The 16,194-nt window shown below is 43.6% G+C and overlaps 1 non-coding gene across 1 annotated transcript; it reads right to left on the bottom strand.

Annotated features, from left to right (window-relative positions):
• Window positions 1–8,159: 8,159 nt before the first annotated feature.
• On the bottom strand, window positions 8,160–8,253 carry trnai-uau (transfer RNA isoleucine (anticodon UAU)). The gene is made up of 2 exons: window positions 8,216–8,253; window positions 8,160–8,195 (listed from the first exon to the last, which is right to left on the bottom strand). It is a non-coding gene; the product is annotated as a tRNA-Ile (tRNA).
• Window positions 8,254–16,194: the final 7,941 nt, after the last annotated feature.

The following is a 16,194-nucleotide window of genomic DNA, read 5'->3' as shown; positions in this document are numbered from 1 at the left end:
GTGCCGATTCGCCATTGTGTTAATTCTTGGCTGAGCTCTATCATAACTCCATCCATCTGCATTTGCTCCACATCATTTTAACCAGTGTCGAGCAAAAACTATCAATCTAAAATTAACATTTTTAATTGAGCTAGTATATCCTGCTTTTGTAGAAGATAAATCCATCACCCTTTGCGCGAAGAAGATTTTCCTAACTTCTCTGCCGAATAGCCTGTCTCTGATTTTAACATTATGTCCTCTTGTCGTAAACTCCCCCACGAACGGTGAAAAAAGCTTTATCTCTATCTATCTTATCAATTATTTTTAAAACCTTAAAAATCTAAATAAAATCACCACTTAACCTTCTATATTCCAGGTAGTACAGGCCAAGTTTATGTAATCTCTCCTCATAATTTAACCCGTGGCATCCTGGTAACATTCTGGTGAGTATGAACTGAACACATTCCAATCCAGCCTATCATTTCTAAGATTCCGTGCCCTTAAGAGGACTAGATATAATGGATAGAAACAGCTTATTGCCCTTAGCAGAGGCCTCAACAATCAGCAGCCATACATTTATACTGATTAGAGAAGGTTTACAGGAGATGTGATGGGAAATTTCCACAGGCAGATAGTTGAGGCTGTGTAAAACGCACTACCTAAAGAGTGGTAGAGGCAGAAACATTTAGAACATTTCAAAAGTATTTGGATGTGCAACTGAAGTGCTGTAACGTGCACGGTTATTGAGCTTAAGGTGGAAAGTGTGATTAGGCTGGATAACAGTGGCATGGACAGGTTGGGCCGAAATTGCCTACTTCCATGCTGTAAACTTCTATGAATCTATTATATTCTATATCTTAGAGGACTCCAGATATAGTCTAACTACATCTCTGTTCAGTTGAAGAAAAACTTCCATTGCTTTATAGTCTAACCCCTAGTTATAAAGCCTAAAATGCCATTAGTTGTTTCGAATATATTCGTAACTTGCTACTGCATTTTAGCGGTATGCGCACTGAGACTGCAAACCACTTTGGAAATCCATCCCTCCGAGCTGTGCTCCATTTAATTTTTACTCGGATCTAATTTTTGTGATCTAAACTGGGTGACCATACAATTCCCTGTTTGGAATCTATCTGCCACTGAATCGTCCATTCATTTAAACTATCAGTATATCTTTATAAGTATACGCTAACGTCTGTACAAATTACTATATCACCAATATTTGCATCATCGGCAAACTGGGATATCTGGCTGCCTGTTGTGCCTTCTTAATCTTTAAGAAATATAAAATGAAACAATTTCTTCAAAACTGACATTTTAAAACGTGCAATGCTTTGAAGCCCTGATAGGGTCTGTGCGAAGAGGAAGGTAGGAATAAGATTTCAGCTCGATGACTCATTTGATCCGACAAATATACATCATGCAAATGTGCGATGTTTTCAAACAGCAAAGGCACGAGCTTGCATTCCCGTAGCATCTTTCACGAAGGTAGGATGACCCAACTGCTCGCCGTTGCTCAGTTTGAGTTCCGACAGGACCCCCAGCCTCCAGACATCATTACAGCCATGGTCCAAATATGGCCAAAAGTGATTAATTCTAAAATGAGGAGAGAGTGATTGTGCTTGACATCAAAGCAGCATTTGTCCGAATGTTTCAACAAGGAGGCTCCTAAGTTGAAGTCATCACGGGGTTAATCTCCACTGCAGAAGACATACCTAGCCTGAAAGAATATGGTTGTGGGTGTTCGATGCCAATCATCTCAGCCCAGGCTACGCTGCAGGAATTCATCTTCACCTGCTTCATCAATGATCTGCCATTCATCATAAAGTCAGAAGTGGGCATGATCGTTGAAGATTGATTTTTCCAACTCTAGTATCAACTCCGCAGAAAATGAAACAGGAAAAATATTATCTTTACATTATTGTGGCGTGGTGAAAATCATGGAACTCCTTCTATAACAGCACATTGGTAGTAACATCACCTCAGTGACAGAACCATAAAACCATAGAAATTTAGAGCACAGAAGGAAACCATTTAGCCCATCGTGTCCTTGATAGCAGACAAAGCACGAGATTTTCAGGGTGCGGTGGTCAATTGGTAAGGTGTCGGTCTCATAGACCATCTGGGCCGATCGAGATTTTATCATGTTAAATGCGACATTTTAAAGCTTTTGCCTTTTTATATAACAAAACACTTCATAATTTTGAACTTATGTCATAAATCGCCTCTAACCGTTTTATATTCATATGAGAAAAATCTTTCTGACAGGTGCTAGTCCGATTATCCCAATATGTATGAAAATTTAAATCCCGTATTAAAACCACACTGTCTTGACGACACGTTTGTCTAATCTCCACATTTATATATTCTAGTGCTTGACAGCTGCGACTAGGGGGCCGATGCACAACTCCCACTATTGTCTTCAATCCTTTCCTATCTCTTAAATCTACCCGTAAAGTCTCCACGTCCGGTTTATCTGAAGTTAGATCCTCGCTTAGAACTGAATCATAGAATCATAGTTATTTACAGCATGGAAGAAGGATATTTCGGCCATCCGGGCATCGCGGCCAACAAAGAGCTATACAGCAGAATCCCATGTTCCAGCTTTTAGTTCGTAGCCCTGTAGATTATTGCACTTCAGGTGCATATCCAAGCATGTTTTAAATGTGGTGAGCGTTTCTGCCTCCAGCACCATTTCAGGCAGTGAGTTCCAGACTCCCAACTTGCTCTGGTTGAAGACATTTCCCGCCAAATCACCTTTAAACTTGCTACCAATGACTTTAAATCTATGTCCCCTGTTTGTTGACCAATCTGCTCAGAAAAATAGGTCCTTCCTGTCCAGTCTCTCTCTACCCCTCATAATTTTGAACACATCAATAATGTTTCCCCTCAGCTTCCTATGTTCCAATGAAAACAAACCTAGCCTACCGAATCATTACTCATAGCTAAAATTCCCCAGTCGAGGCACATCCTCGTAAATCTCTTTTGAACCTTCTCTAGAGCAATTACATCTTTCCTGCAATGACGTCTACGCAGTATTCCAGCTGCAGCCCAAGTAATGTTTTATATAGCTCAAGCATAACTTCACTGCTCTTGTACAATATACCTCGGCGAATAAAGGTAAGTATGCCACATGCCTTCTCAAACAGCACGTTTTCTTTGAAACCTGAAACAGGGAGTCAATGATGTAAATACTACAACAACAACAACTTGCATTTATGTAGCGTCTTTAACAGAGTAAGACGTCACACGGCGCTCCACAAAAGCTTCAGAAAAATCAAATGACACTGAGACGGAGCCACATAAAATAAAAATTACGGCAGATGCCCCAAAGCTTGGTTTTAAGGAGCATCCATTTTGACATCTTTTTGACACACCCTAGGACAGGAATATTAATCAGTGTTATTTCCTCTAGGTCTGAAAGATGTGAGAAGTTGACTTTTGAATTGGACCCATGGGTGTCGATTTCATACGATTACATAGGATAGTCAATGGAAAAACAGGCTATTCGGCCCAAACTGTCAATGTCGACGTTTGTGGTCCACTGGAGCATCCTCCCCGCTTTCCACATCCAGCACGATCAGCATAGCCCTCCATTCAGTTCTCCCTCATATATTTATCTAACCGCTACTTACATGCATCTATAATATTTGATTCAACTACTCTGGTGGTAGCGAGTTCTACATCCTTATCACTCTCTGGCTAAAGAAGATTCTTCTTAATTCCCAATTTGATTTGTTGCTGATTTTTCTTAAATTGATGGTCTCTAGTAGTGGCGTGGTCAATTAGTTCGTTGCGTGCAATCTTATATTCGTTCATGTAATTCTGCCGAAAAATCAACCATCTATTGCAGTCACTCATCTGAAGTAAAGGAAGGCTGTTTACTTTAAGAATCTAATGGCACGTTTTCATCATTAACCATCTGGTTGCATGGGCAGAGCAAGCTGTGTCGTGGACTTTCTTGCACATTATTTCTCTTTGTGCACAAGAAGCAGGAGATTGAATGACTGACAGAAGAATTAGGAACAGGAGTAAGCCATCTAGCCCCTCGAGCATGCTCCGCCACTCAACAAGATCATGGCTGATCTGGCCGTGGACTGTACTCCTCTGAACCACCCGCTGCCAAAAACCCTTAATTCCCTTTTTGGCTAAAAATGTATCTATCTCTGATTTGAATACAAATCAGCTAGGCTCAACTACTTCCCAGGGCAGATAATTTCACAGATTCACAACCTTCTGGGAGACGAAATTCCTTCTCAACTCGGTTTTAAATTGCCTCCCCCTTATTTTTATGCTGTGCCCGGAATTTCTAGTCTCCCCGACCAGTGGAAACAACCTATCTGCCTCTATCTTGTCGATCCCTTTCATTATTTTAAATGTTTCTCTAAGATCACCATTCATCATTCTGAACTCCAACGAGTAAAGACCCAGTCTATTATCATAAGGTAAACCCCTCCTCTCCGGAATCAGCCCAGTGAATCGTCTCTGTACCCTCTCCAAAGCTAGTATATTCTTCCTTAAGTAAGATGACCACAACTGCATGCAGTACTCCAGGTGCGGCCTCACCAATACCCTATACAGTTGCAACAGGACCTCCCTGCTTTTTCACTCCATCCCTCTCGCAATGAAGACTAACATTCCATTCGCCTTCCTGATTAACTGCTGCACCTGCAAACGAACTTTTTGGGATTCATGCACGAGGAGCCCCAGGTCCCTCTGCACCGCAGCATGTTGTAATTCCTCCCCATTCAAATAATATTCCCTTTTACTGTTTTAATCCAAGGTGGATGACTTCACATTTTCCGACATTGTATTCCATCTGCCAAACCATACCCATTGGCTTAACCTGTCTAAATCTCGTTTCAAACTCTCTGTGTCCTCTACACACCCACTTTCCCACTAATCTTTGTGTCATACTTTCCCCACAAGTGGACCCACTCTCTATCTACGCTATCAAAACCTTTCAAGATATTAAGGAGCTCTATTAGTTCACCACTCAGGCTTCCCATTTCATGACAAAATACATTGAGCTTGTCGATTCTTTCCTGATAGTATACCATCTTCTCTGCACCCTATCCAGTGTCTTGCTAGTTTATTTTATAATATGGCGACCAGAATTGCACACAGTACTCCTAATGTGGTATAACTGTAGAGAATTCGATATTGGTCACTTTGAAACCGGCTTGGCGAGGCTGCCTGGTCTATTTAAAAGGGGCCCGCACCTCATCTTTTGAGGAGACAGTTCACAGGCATCCTGTAGTAACTGAAGGCCGTTTGCTTACAGAAGCTGATTGTACATTTTCAACATTGTTGATCTGGGTGCACGGGCAGGACACGTCGTGACGGGGACTTGTTGCAGCGTAATTGTGTATGGATGCAAAAAGCCTGAAATGGAATAGTTGAGTTGTGCTAGATGGCAGACGAGAGGTTGAGGCGATGGAGTGCAAATCGATTGTGTCAATTTACTTTGTTAAGCGTTTGTTGCTGATAAACCTTCCAAGCATTTGAATGAATATTACATAAATTAGGCTTTGAATCCAAATCTTATCAAAACTGTAATTTCCTGGTACCATTATGGTACATATCAGAAATAAACACCTTATCCATTATGCTGCGCGCTCAATGACTAAGTCACGGTGATTTCTTACGTTTTTCTTGATATGCCAACTGAATTTACTGACTGGAAGAATTGTATTAACTCCACGTGATCTGCTCGGCTCATCCTTGTGCCGAATTGCGAGTGGTGCGAGCAAATTCTGGAACTGAGTCATTACTTTTCTTTAAGGAAGGATAAATGCCGCCTACACGTCCTGCTATACACGTGGGCAGAGTCCCATCCAACTCCCATGATGCTTAATCCCCTCTTCGTGGGACTGGAGAACCATTTTCAAGATGGAGGCTCATGGTCGACTCAGCAGAAAGTGAATGTTCTGCGTGTTCTTTCAGCCAGCTTCCAACTGGCATCCAACTGCCGTGCGAGCATTGCTGACTATTCCAATACAACAATATTGGAATGTCTTTACAAAACTAGTTTTGAAACGTGACCTGTATTATCAAATAAGATTTTGAAGCATTAATAGCTTTATATTGTCGTCTGTGTCGGCATCCACTTGAGGCACAATCTACGTTAAGACAACTATATGCGGTGCTGCTTTATTTCACTGCGAGCGCGAAGGGACATATCTCTGAGGATATTTGCCCCTAATTTACACCATTCCTGTCCTATAGTCCACGTCTTTCGATACCCATTGCTGACCTTGTTGCTGGTTACATCAGCCCAGGCAGTCCATTTAAAAGTGAGAATCCAATCAGCGAAAAGCAGAGAAATATAAGAGGCAGAGACAGGAGAGATAGAAAGAAGCATGCGGAGACAATAACAGAAAAGATCATTGCAGCTTGAGGGGAATATTTTTGCTCTCTTGAAATGTTGTAATGCGTAAAGGATAATTGGGCGACAGTTTAAACGTGCCTCCTGCCCTGGCGGATCTCTCAGGCTCTGCGAGAGGGAAATGCAGCCCGACAGCTACAGCTCTTACTTATTCAAGCACTGAACGGAGCTTCAAACAGTGTAGCGGAGAGCAGGTAAACCTGAGTGGATTTCAGGCACAAAACATTAAACCTTCCGGCTATCGCAGACAGTTGTGGTTTGCTGCAAACAATTACTTTCCAGCCCCGGAACAAGCCAATCCTATCCTGCAGGGCTATGGGGAGAGGACAGGGGAGAGGAACTAGCTGAGAGCTGGCACGCTCTCGATGGGACGAATGGCCTCCTGCTCAGCGGTAACCATTCTATTAATTTACTTTTGGACTTTGATGGGAATCGAATCAATAAGTTTGAATGTTTCTGTGGAACTCAATCAGCGAGAAGTCCAATGCACGAGCCCTTGCAACACTGAGCACAACATTTTTAGTGAAATGTTCAGGAAAATCATTGTTTCTTTTGAATGTGGTGCAGGAATTATGTGGAGATAACCAAAGCGTTTACATATCTTCTCTTTGAAATCGAGTGTTTTTCCGGCCCATTATTATTTACATCAGAGTTATTGATTAAATGTCAAAACGCCTCCACTCCATCCCACATATATGTACATTTTTCATCCTCCGTTGCAATATTGTGTGCTGGAATAACACAGTGAATATGTAGGTAACATTTGGGGATACATCAATTGTACCTTCGATTACTGTCGAAATGTCACAAGCAAAGCGATCAGCTGTACTAGGTGAGGCTCGAGCTCACAACCTCGGCATTTCTAGGTGCTTACACTGTCATATAAATACGGCGCCATATCCAATTCCGTCGCTGGAGTGATGTGCTGATGCTGTGCGGTATTGTGCTTCCACCATACAGCTGCCTATTCAAACTGTCTTATAATTCCTCCCCTAAAAATCTATCGAGGTTGGGGCAATTGACATTTTCAAGTTTCGCATTGATCGATTTTTGTTAGGCAAGGATATGAAGATTTATGGAATCATTGCAGACAAATGGAATTAAGAATTAGTTAAAAGGGACAGAAACAGAAACAGCTGCAAACAAACGTAGCATTTTATTCATATTTAACAGCAACAATATACGTGCCGTGCGCAACTATGCTGTGGTCAGAGAAAAACGCCCGAAGCTTCCGAAACTCCTGTGGCTTTTCTGTGGCACTATTTCCTCTCTTCCCTTCCTCCTGCAAGCTGCCAGTTTTTAAACCTTGTTTTTAATGTTGCTCTGGGCGAGGGCATTCCACATTCTCAGAACCATCTCTACCGTTTCATTGCTTGATTTCTATGTTTATTAATTATGAAACTCCTTGATCTACAATGGTAGCGCTTGCGACAATATATTAAAAGGCGGCTTATTGGAAACACGTTGTGATCATAGTTTGGTTTTGTACATAATTGAACCTATATCACTCAAGAGGGAATGTTATATTTACAATAAACTATATCGTCTAATAAATGTTGGTTCATTCGCTCCCTAGTGCCAGATGAGGAATTGTTTGATCCCCTCATTTATTTCATGTGGGGAACAGGCACGGGTACTCATTCAGAAATAACCCCCAGATTGACACTGAGATAACCGCAGCAAGAGAGACAGACAGCAGCTTGGTACATGGCGGAAGCGACAAGAGAGATGGATAAATAGGAAACGGCTTCAAACTCTGAAAAGTACAAACATCACATGCAAAAGCATTGGCTGCTCTAGGTGAGGCTCGAACTCACAACCTCGGCATTTCCCGGGCCTGTACTGCTTTATAAGTACCGCGCGCTAACCGGTTGCGCCACTAGAGCTTCACAGCCTGGGGGCTTAGTGCTCCCTTCATATAGCTGCCTGTTCCATCTGTCTTACGAGGAAGAAGGCAAAAAATCATCGAATCATTCAACACAGAAGGAAGCTGTTCATCCCACCGTGTCTGTGCCGACTCTCTGCAAGAAGCCTTCAGTTATTAAGACTCCATAGATTTTCGCCATAGACGTGTTTTATATTTTGTATAATGTTTTGTTATTTGTAATGAATTTGGATATCCGTGCGGCAAATTTATAAATATATTTGTGCATCTATCTGTGAGTTGTAAATTAAATTTTGCGGAACATTGAAAATCAAATTATTTGTGTTCATATATGTGTTATTCTAAATGTATTTGTTTTTATGTCTGTTTTCTTTATGAATTTATCTCTAAGTATCTCCGTGATATGATTGTATTTACGTTTATTTGCGAGGTGTTTACAGGTAACATAGATACAAAGATATACACAGAAAATACATATATAACAAACACAGATGCTCCACAATACTATTATAAATAACTTTGTTGCATTCAAATACATAAACACTAACACAGATATACAAAATATATTTATATCCCACAGAACAATTTGCAACTTAACACAGAGACACCAAAATATATTTAGAGCTATCTCTGATCAAATAATATTTTACTCCTTACGGTCCTCAGCAAATTCTGCTGTTCCTGTGTTTCCTCTGCTTGTGCTCAGTGTAAGGGAAGTTTTAGCCGAACCGGGGTATATCGTTTCCCAAGGATGGGCTGATGTGCGCTGTCTGAGGCCACGTTCACTGCTATCATTAAAATATAAAAATCATCTGGACTTGTGAATAAAGGCATAATCACAACATCTACAGATGTTTCATCCTGGCACACATATCCATTGCCAAATTAGTTCAACCCCTCACCCGCCTCAGTTGTTAAACTTCCCGCGAGGGCATTGGTCCAAGCTCTATTGATGTACAACCCGACCGACTGGAACAGGTCCCTCCTGCGCCAGAACTGGTCCCAATGCCCCAGGATTCTGTAGCCCAACCTCGTGCACCGTTTATCCAGACATACGTTGCTATTTCTAAACTCAATAGCGCGGGGCACTGGGAATAATCCATAGAATTCCTTTGTGGTCCTGCTCATTAATTTCCTCAATTGCACCTGAAAATCTGATTAAAGGAACTCATCCCCTTGTTTACTTATGTCATTGGTTAGCACATAGATCACGACTTATTCTGCTCCCTTTCGCCCCTGAAAATGTTCTGCACCCACTCAGTGATGTTCTTTACCTGGCAGAAGGGAGGATACACACCACGCATGACTCACGTTTGCCGTGCAGAAAGGTACTGACATTCGAATCCCCAATGACGTCAACATATGTTACTTTTTCGTTTCAGAAGCAAAGAACTGCGAATCTTGTAAATCTGAAATGAAATCAGAAAATGTTGGATATATTCAGCCAGTCAGGCGGCATCTATGGAAAGTTTACTGATGACGGCGTTGTGATTAAATTTGATTGACGTGAAGCGTCAACAATGCAATCCAGATACGGTCCGATATTGTAATCCCAAAGCAACAGTTTGTGGGTATTGAAACCAATGCGGTTACCACGCATTAATCTGGGAGCTAAATTGTTGTTGTTGTTCTGGTAAAGTCGCAACAGCAGAGGACTGCAATGAAATATCCAAGTATTTAAGATAAATATATGTTTTACAATTAATAAAACGAGCCAGTTCCAAAAGACATTCAATCTTCAAAACGGTTAACTTCCACGTTTAATTTCCGCCATGTCTGCCGGAGTAAAACACAGGTATTGGCTGTTTTTATTAATTGCAGTCCATTGCTGTTGCGACGAGTTTACTTTGAACATTCTCCCTTTAAACATTCTCACAGAGGCCGCCTGACTGGTTCACAAGTTCTCGACATCAATATTTACTCACCCCTGTGACCGGCACCTAGTGGTTAGGGTGCAGTGCTCGCTCCTTGTCGGCACATGTTCGACGCCCTTTCCGCGATTTATTAAATTAAAATGAAGCTTAATAAATTAATTTCATCACATGCTGTGAAATATTTATAATTATTGCAATCGTCATTGACAACTTGTCCCGTTCTGTTTCAGACTGATGGAAATACATGACAACAGAGAGCCTGTCAAACTTCCAACAATTGAGTTCCATAAGGGCACGGACGATGTAAGCACGCACCCGTCGTGGCCCCTCAAGTGCGCTTCTCAGAGCGCGATGTGCGTGCGCCGAAAACTGGCACTGGTACAGTCAAAATGCCTTTTGACTGATCCAACGCATCCCCAAGAGAAGGGTGCTTGAGATCGGAGATTTGCGCGATTTTCTCAACTCTTGCCTGGAAGATCTCCTTCAAAATCTTACACCTGGTAAAGGTGACAGAGAGATAGATCGGCAGGGGGAGACAGTTATGTGCATGTCACAGAAAGAGAGAGACAGACAGGTGGTTTTGATGCAGAGGAGACAGTCCTGAGAGAAAGAAAGCGAGACAGAGATTTTGAAAGAGAGAGAGAGAGACAGACTAGGGGGAGGGGAGACATAGAAACATAGAAACATAGAAACATAGAAAATAGGTGCAGGAGTAGGCCATTCGGCCTTTCTAGCCTGCACCGCCATTCAATGAGTTCATGGCTGAACATGCAACTTCAGTTGCCCATTCCTGCTTTCTCGCCATACCCGTTGATCCCCCGAGTAGTAAGGATTACATCGAACTCCTTTTTGAATATATTTAGTGAATTGGCCTCAACAACTTTCTGTGGTAGAGAATTCCACAGGTTCACCACATCTGGGTGAAGACGTTTCTCCTCATCTCGGTCCTAAATGGCTTACCCCTTATCCTGAGACTGTGACCCCTGGTTCTGGACTTCCCCAGCATTGGGAACATTCTTCCCGCATCTAACCTGTCTGAACCCGTCAGAATTTTAAACGTTTCGATGAGGTCCCCTCTCATTCTTCTGAACTCCAGTGAATACAAGCCAAGTTGACCCAGTCTTTCTTGATAGGTCAGTCCCGCCATCCCGGGAATCAGTCTGGTGAACATTCGCTGCACTCCCTCAATACCAAGAAAGTCCTTCCTCAGGTTAGAAGACCAAAACTGTACACAATTCTCCAGGTGAGGCCTCACCAAGGCCCTGTGCAACTGCAGCAACACCTCGCTGCCCCGTAATCAAATCCCCTCGCTATGAAGGCCAACATGCCATTTGTTTTCCTAACCGCCTGCTGTACCTGCATGCGAACATTCAATGACTGAAGTACCATGACACCCAGGTCACGTTGCACCTCCCCTTTTCCTAATCTGTCACCATGCAGATAACAGTCTGTCTCTCTGTTGTTACCACTAAAGTGAATAACCTCACATTTATCCACATTATACTTCATCTGCCAAGCATTTGCCCACTCATCTAACCTATCCAAGTCGCTCTGTAGCCTCATAGCTTCCTCCTCACAGCTCACACTGCCACCCAACTTAGTGTCATCCGCAAATTTTGAGATACTACATTTAATCCCCTCGTCCAAATCATCGATGTACAATGTAAACAGCTGGGGCCCCAGCACAGAACCTTGCGGTACACCGCTAGTCACTGCCTGCCATTCTGAAAAGTACCCATTTATTCCGACTCTTTGCTTCCTGTCTTACAATCAGTTCTCAATCCATGTCAGCACACTACCCCCAATAACTTGTGCTTTAACTTTGCACATTAATCTCTTGTGGGACCTTGTCGAAAGCCTTCTGAAAGTCCAAATATACCACATTAACTGGTTCTCCCTTGACAACTATTTGGAAACATCCTCAAAAAATTCCAGAAGATTTGTCAAGCATGATTTCCCTTTCACAATTCCATGCTGACTTGGACCTATCATGTCTCCTCTTTCCAAATGCGCTGATATGACATCCTTAATAATTGTTTCCATCATTTTACCCACAACCGATGTCAGGCTGACCGGTCTATAATTCCCTGTTTTCTCTATCCCTCCTTTTTTAAAAAGTGGGGTTACATTGGCTACCCTCCACTCGATAGGAACTGATCCAGAGTCAATGGAATGTTGGAAAATGATTGTCAATGCATCCGCTATTTCCAAGGCTACCTCCTTAAGTACTCTAGGATGCAGTCCATCAGGATTTATCGGCCTTCAATCCCATCAATTTCCCCAACACAATTTCCCGACTAATAAGGATTTCCCTCAGTTCCTCCCCCTTACTAGACCCTCTGACCCCTTTTATATCCGGAAGGTTGTTAGTGTCCTCCTGAGTGAATACCGAACCAATGTACTTGTTCAATTGGTCCGCCATTTCTTTGTTCCCCGTTGTGACTTCCCCTCATTCTGACTGCAGGGGACCTATGTTTGTCTTTATTAACCTTTTTCTCTTTACATATCTGTAGAAACTTTTTGCAATCCGTCTTAATGTTCCCTGCAAGCTTCTTCTCGTACTTCATTTTCCCTGCCCTAATCAAACCCTTTGTCTTCCTCTGCTGAGTTCTAAATTTCTCCCAGTCTCCGGGTTCGCTGCTATTTCTGGCCAATTTGTATGCCACTTCCTTGGCTTTAATACTATCCCTGATTTACCTTGATAGCCAGGGTTGAGCCACCTTCCCTTTTTTATTTTTACGCCAGACAGGAATGTACAATTGTTGCAGTTCATCCATGCGGCCTCTAAATGTCCGCCATTGCCCATCCACAGTCAACCCCTTAAGTATCATTCGCCAATCTATCCTAGACAATTCACGCCTCATACCTTCAAAGTTACCCTTCTTTAAGTTCTGGACCATGGTCTCTGAATTAACTGTTTCATTCTCCATCCTAATGCAGAATTCCACCATATTATGGTCACTCTTCACCAAGGGGCCTCGCACAACGAGATTGCTAATTAATCCTCTCTCATTACGCAACACCCAGTCTAAGATGGCCTCCCCCCTAGTTGGTTCCTCGACATATTGGTCCAGAAAACCATCCCATCTGCACTCAACGAATCCTCCTTCACCGTATTGCTTCCAGTTTGGTTCGCCCAATCTATTTGCATATTAAAGTCATCCATTATATGCTGCACCCTTATAGCATGCACCTCTAATTTCCTGTTCGATGCCATGGAGTGATGAAAAAGTGAGTTAATTATGTTGGGGGATATAGAGAGCGACAATACTGAGGGGAGTGGGCGGCAAGACCGAACGACAAGTGAGAAACGGATGGAGACAAACTGGGTAGGTGGGAGATATGATTGATGACAAAAAGAGAGATAGATGTGGAAGGCAGAAGGGAGGAGGCAGGCGGCGGAGAATGATGGAAGGGGGAAGTGCGTGACAGACAGGGTAGGCAGAAATGCAAGACTGACGAATGCAGATAGAGAGCGACAGACAGAGGCAGACGGGGTTGAATGGTGGAAGGGGACAGTAATTGACAGACAGGGGAGACAGACGGGCGTTAGCCAGAAAGATAACACACTGGGCTGAGTTAGAGATAAAGAGAGAGAGACAGACGGTGGGGTGAGGCAGTGAGAGTGGCAGAGAGGGATGAGACAGACGTGTAAGAGACAGATAAATAGAGAGTTTGGTGAAACAATCGGGGCAAACAGGGCGAAACCGCGAGAGAAACAAATGGGGCAGACAGCAACGGCAGACAGATGAGGAGACAGAGGCAGAGAAAGAGGCATACAGGAGAGAGAGGACCAGAAAGACATACGAGGAGGCAGAATGAGAGAGACATACGGCGGATCAGAGCGAGAGACAGACACGGGTAGGAGGGTGGGGAGAGAGATAGAGTGATGGAGACTGGCGGTGGAAAAAGACAGATGGCAAGACAGAGAGAGGCAGGTGGTGGAGAAAGAAGGAAGAGATAGACCTGGAAACCACCGAGAGAGAGAGAGCGAGAGAAACCACAGGGTTGCAGAGTGGGAATGTTACTGAACTACTAATCCAGAGGCCTGGTCTGAAGATCGCCGAGATGTAAGTTTAAATCCTGCCATGGCAGCTGCAGAATTTAAATTGAGTTAATTACATGAATCTGGATTGAAAGAGCTAGTATCAGAAATGACCATGTTAATACTGGATTGTCATAATAATCCATCTGGTTCACTAATGTCCTTCAGGGGATGAAATATGCCCTCCTTTCCCGGTCTGGGCTAAACGTGATTCCAGACGCAGAGCAATGTGGTTGACACTTCAATGCCCTCTACAATGGCCCAGCGAGACATTCAGTTGAATCAAACTGCAACGACAAAGTCGGCACTGCGGGAGTCTCTTCACCACACGGACTGCAGCGGTTACAAATAGTCGGCTCACCACCATCTTCTCCGGGGCAGTTTCAGAAGGGCAATAAAGGAAGGAAGGCCTTGGTAGCGACGCCCACATTTCTGAATTAATTTTTTAAAAAACTTTGGAGACAGGGAAAGAGGCCGACAGAGAGAGATATAGAGACAGATGCAGACGGCGGGGTAATAGATGGGTCAAAGAAAGTAACAGAGATGAAGAGACAGTGGGGAGACAGACGTGGGGAGAAAGTGGGAGAGAACCAGAAGGCGGAGTCAGACCGGCGAGGTAAAGAGAGATAAACATTTGACGGTGACAGTGAGAATGAGAGATTGATAGACAGGGACAGAGGGGTTTGATAAAGAAGTGTGTACACGTGTGGAGGGTTTTAGTGGGTCAGACGCGGGAGAGAAATGGGCAGAAAACAGAAAAGACAGGGAGAAAACGACGTGGTAGACAAAGAAAAAGAGCTGGGGGAGCGAGAGACAGAGAGAGAGCAACAAATTGGGTGTGTTGGGATAGAGATTGACTGGAAGAATGGTGCATTGCGACAGGCTGCGGTAGGTAGATGATATGTTACAAAGACAAAGCCTGAGACGGTGCTCGACGGGAATCGGAAAACTGGTGAGCCAGAGGGGCAGCAGAGAGAGCGAGAGAAAGACAGGCGAGAGATTGGAAGGTGATAGAGTGCGGCGGGGCGGGGGGACAGAGAGAGAGAGAGACCTACAGGAGGTGATAGAGAGTTAGCGAGAGACCGTGTGGTGGAGATAACCGACTGGAAATGAAAAAGAAGGTTACAGAGTGTGTGAGGCTGATGGTGGTAGACAGGCGGGAGGATGTAGATGGGGAGAGGGATACAGCAGAGGGAAACGGGCAAGACAGAAATAGAACAGACGAATCAGACAGACACAGAAATGTTAAGGAGAGAGAGAGCAAGACTGGGGAGACAGAGAGGGTGACAAACGGGGGAGCTAAACAGGAGGGAGACAGGGAGGTAACGACAGAGACAGACAGTGAGAGAGAAAGGTTGACAGTCGGCCGGGCCAGACGGACGGAGAACTGCAAGGGACAGACTCGAGAGACAGACGGGAGAGGGAAGGAGGGGGAGAGACTGATGGGCACAGACGGGGAGACAGAAATAGAGATAACAGGAGAGGAAAGCAAAAGACAGTGGGAGTCAGACGGAGAGACAGGCGGGAGGTGCGCAGAGAAAGACAGACGGGGTTTACACAAGTGGCGCGAAAGACGCGGAATGACATGTTGGGGAAGAGAGTGTTGGAAACAGATGGGGAGATAGAAAGAAAGACAGACGTGAGGAGACAGAGAACGACAAACAAACGGGGAGGCACTTTCCAGTTCCGCTCTCTCGTCCAATTTTAGTGAATAAAAATGTAATTGGCACTGTAAATAGTGTCTTGGAACATAACGTTTCAAAGAGATGCTTATTATGTATTTGTGAAAATAACTATGCAGATATAGGTCCCAGTGACGAAGTGTAAATTATTTCATATTGAACCTAAGAAAGATGGATCAGAGTATATTATACTTAGAAAATGTGCCTGACAATTGATATTTAGAGGTGCAAGTACTGAAATATCTCCTAACCCTCCTGTTTTTTGTGGTCATAATTCCCCTGTTTCTGAAACTCCTAATTTCCATGTACCCGGAGCTCTGAATTCCCCATGTTTCAAGAGC

This window comes from Pristiophorus japonicus, unplaced genomic scaffold (assembly GCF_044704955.1).
Source record: "Pristiophorus japonicus isolate sPriJap1 unplaced genomic scaffold, sPriJap1.hap1 HAP1_SCAFFOLD_75, whole genome shotgun sequence".
NCBI classification, from domain to species: Eukaryota; Metazoa; Chordata; class Chondrichthyes; family Pristiophoridae; genus Pristiophorus; species Pristiophorus japonicus.
This window is presented reverse-complemented; position numbering and strand designations above follow the sequence as displayed.